A 3,892-nucleotide genomic window follows, 5' to 3' on the forward strand; every position below is an offset into this window, starting at 1 on the left:
TACAACACATAACAGGTTTGGCAATGCAACTTTCCTGAACTTATAAGCAAGAAACTTGATAGAAATGTGAACATTGCTTTTTTGTACAAATAAATAATTCTTAGGTTGTTTTGCTTCATAATTGAGCTTGTGTTAATTAAAAGTGCGCGTAGCTATCATTTTTGTCAAAACTGTTTCCAATTTGAAAACAGACCCTCAAAGATTTTGTTAATGGAGATCACATGGTTTTTGGTTTTGATAATGATTGAAGCAGAAAAGTCATGAGGTATCTTAAGGAAATTACAGACAGAGGATGTGCTGTATGAGGGGAGAGGTTTGCACCCCCATTGACAAGGATAGAAGAGGCCCTGCATCCTAAAATATGAACAAACTGAAGGCATCGCCACATGGTTTATGTCACAGAACCACTGTTATTTCTTTTTGTAAAAAACAGGAGATAAAAGGTAGGGAAAAGACCCTGTGAAAAAGTTTGGAAACATATCGTCTCCAAAAACCCTTACAGGCTTTCCAAGTAACCTGATTAAACATACTTTTAGTGTACAATTTAAAACCTATAGGACTTCTTTATTGGGTATATGAGGGGTCTGTGTACTGGAGAACATACCAAATATCAGTGTGCATCCTTGTGTTTTCCAGTGTTCTCTGCAGTTATCAAACCATTTGACTGTAATCAGATATAAACCTCTCTCCTGCCAAGCTCCTATTTCAGTCATTTTGCAAGCCCAGACTCCCCAGCCTGTGGATCCAGAAGTGCAGGTCTCTGAAACAGGAAAGTCAACCAGCAAAAGAGCTTCTGCCCCATCAGTGCCCGCTGAGAGCAAAAGTCGGGGCTGTGGTTTTTGTGTAAAAGGATCTCATATCTGAACACTAGCTAATGGTGCCATTTGGGGAGCTTGTAGAGTCTTTAGGAAGGGGGCCTTGTTGAACGAAGTGGATCGGGGGGGGGGGGGGGGCGGTGACTGGGTCATGAGAGTTAGATTCCACCAGCCTTACCACCTGAGTTCTCTGTCTTTTGGTGGGTGACAGATGAAAAGAGCAGTTGTTCCATGTTTCTGTCATCACTGATACAGCTCCCCACTGCCAAGCCTTCTCTGTCCTGAAAGACCATAGCTTGAACTGTCAGCCAAAATAAATTGTCTCTCCCTGAAGTTGCATTTTTATGAAAAGTGTTTGGTCACAGTGATGACGAAGTAGCTAATACAGCCACACGACTATGACATGACACTCTGTAACTTCTGACAGATGAGAATGAACCTGAGTCAGCCAAAGAGAATTGTTCCAGCAGCAGTCAGCCTATTTTTATGATCTTTGATTTACTAAGTATTTATGAAGCTTCTGTAAAGATGGGTAACATAATGAGCTAAAGCATACACCAACTACCCTCTTTACATGAATTTGACCTGGAGCCTATGAACTACCATGCTTACCTGTTAGCACAAGAATAAAGTCCAACATGTGTTTTATAGTATGCCTATATTATTACTATATATGCATTATTAATCTATATATGCATTTATATGTATATATGTATCATGTAAACACACTCTTCCTGGTATCCATTCATTAGTCTACTAAAAGTATAGAAAGAGTATGGTTTTTTAATGGTCACTTCTTAGGCACCATATATAGAAAAAGCCCAATCAGAGAAATGGAAATCAAAACTTCCTTGAGATTCCACCTCACCCTAGTCTGAATGGCAGTCATTAAGAAAATAAATAACAACAAAGGATGACAGAGGTATGGATACAGGTGAACGGATAAAGGTCAGTGCTGATGAGAATGAAAACTGGTCAAACCACTTTGGAAATCAGTATGCAGTTTTCTCATACAACTAAACATAGATCTATGATGTGATTATGCTGGATAAGAATTTGGTATTTACCCCAAAGACTTCAAGTCCACATATCACATTACTGCACTGAAATTATGTGTCCAGCCAATGTATCTAACAACTGAAGAATGGATAAAGGAAATGTAGTACACAGTAGAGTGTTTTTCACTTGTTAAGAGTGAACTTATGTCACTTGAAGGAATTGTGTGCAACCAGTAACAACCACGCTAAGTGAATTAAGCCAGTCTCAGAAAAGCAAATATTGCTTGTGTGCTCTCAAAGCAAACATTGCATGTGTGGTTCCTAGATATCTAATCAATGCATAAAGTAAGATATGTATATGTGATACGAAAATAGACATGAATCTAAGGAACCAAAAGAGTCTAATGGGGATAAAGGAGGAAGAGAAAAGAGAAGGTAAGGATGTGAGAAAGATATGTTTGCACATGATATGTCCTTATGCAGCACAGTACCAAGTATAATGAAAATGCACAATAAAATTTTAAAAGAAAAGACAAGAAAAAGAATGCTGTAAAACATGAAACTTGAGTTAATCATTTGGTGTTCACTGCAGACTCCTACCTGCATTTCTTCTCCTTGGGGAAACAGAACAGAAGATTCAGCCGTGTAGAATCACGGGCTGACAAGCCCACAGAGTTAGCTTAATTTAGCTTCTTATGTTGAAAGCATAGACCCATAGAATTTCAGTTTGAGACCCAACATGATTGCCTCTGCACATTATTATTAAGCAAGCATGGGATTTTCCTAAAATAGAAAGCTATTGTACTGATTTATTGATCTTCCAGAAGCCCCTCCATACACAGATGAATTAGACAGCCAAAGAGCTCTTTCAAACAATAGTGGGTTTGGAATCAAATCACAGGAAGTAAGGGTCACAAGAATGGTAGACACAAGAAGTTCAATGAAACACTACATGACAAGTGTGGTTGAAATCATCTATCTACTATAGAAAGAACTGAATTGAACCAGTCACAGAGATGTGGACTTGTCATCCCTGGTCTCAGGAGACTGAGATGTCAGGGTCAAGTCCAGTCTGGGATACATAGTAAGACCTTGTCAAAAAGACAGAAAGTCAGACAGGAAGGAAGGAAGGAAGGAAGAGAGAGAGAGAGAGAGAGAGAGAGAGAGAGAGAGAAAGAAAGAAAGAAAGAAAGAGAAAGAAAGAAAGAAAGAAAGAAGAAAGAAATGCTGTGGGATGTTCTATATGTCAAATGTGCTGCTCTGATTGGTTAATAAATAAAACACTGATTGGCCAGTAGCCAGGCAGAAAGTATAGGTGGGACAAGCAGAGAAGAGAATTTGGGGAAGTAGAAGGCTGAGGCAGAGACACTGCCAGGCACTGCCATGACAAGCGAGATGTAAGGTACCGGTAAGCCACGAGTCATGTGGCAACTTATAGACTAACAGAAATGGGTTAATTTAAGATAGAAGAAGTAGATAACAAGAAGCCTGCCACGGCATACAGTTTATAAGTAATATAAGTCTCTGTATGTTTACTCGGTCAGGTCTGAGCAGCTGTGGGACTGGCGGGTGGCAGGTGAGAGAGATTTGTGCTGACTGTGGGCCAGGCAGGAAAACTCTAGCTACAAAGAAAATAAAGGAAGGAAGGGAGGGAGGGAGGAAGAGGGAGGAAGAAGATGGTGAGAGAAGGAAAGAGGAGGGGAAGAGGAGAGGCAAAGAAGATTAGAAAGAGGGAGAGGGGAAGGGAGGGGAGGAAAGAAGCAAGCAAAGAAAGGAGTACCACCCAAGGCTGGCATAGCAAATGTTCAACCTGCTAGATATCTAGTGAAACTGATACAAAAGAGGGTTATGAATTCAGAGGCAAGATCTAGTCTAGCATTGAGCTTATTTATATACTGGAGCCAAGATTCCAGGACTGGATAACATGTAAATTTCAGATGCCATCATTGGTTCATCCTTCAGATACAAATATCTTCCTGAAAGTCGAGCCCCAGGGACACACCTCCTCCCTCCCACAAGGCCACACCTCCTCTGACAAGGCCACACCTCTTCATCCTTCCCTCACAGCTCAACTGAAGA

General features: G+C 40.4%; 1 non-coding gene across 1 annotated transcript; it reads left to right on the forward strand.

Annotated features, from left to right (window-relative positions):
* The first annotated feature begins 294 nt into the window (after positions 1-294).
* Positions 295-422, forward strand: LOC118586465. The gene has a single exon (XR_004945348.1). It is a non-coding gene; the product is annotated as a U6atac minor spliceosomal RNA (small nuclear RNA).
* Positions 423-3,892: the final 3,470 nt, after the last annotated feature.

Source organism: Onychomys torridus, chromosome 6 (assembly GCF_903995425.1).
Source record: "Onychomys torridus chromosome 6, mOncTor1.1, whole genome shotgun sequence".
Classification (NCBI taxonomy): Eukaryota; Metazoa; Chordata; class Mammalia; order Rodentia; family Cricetidae; genus Onychomys; species Onychomys torridus.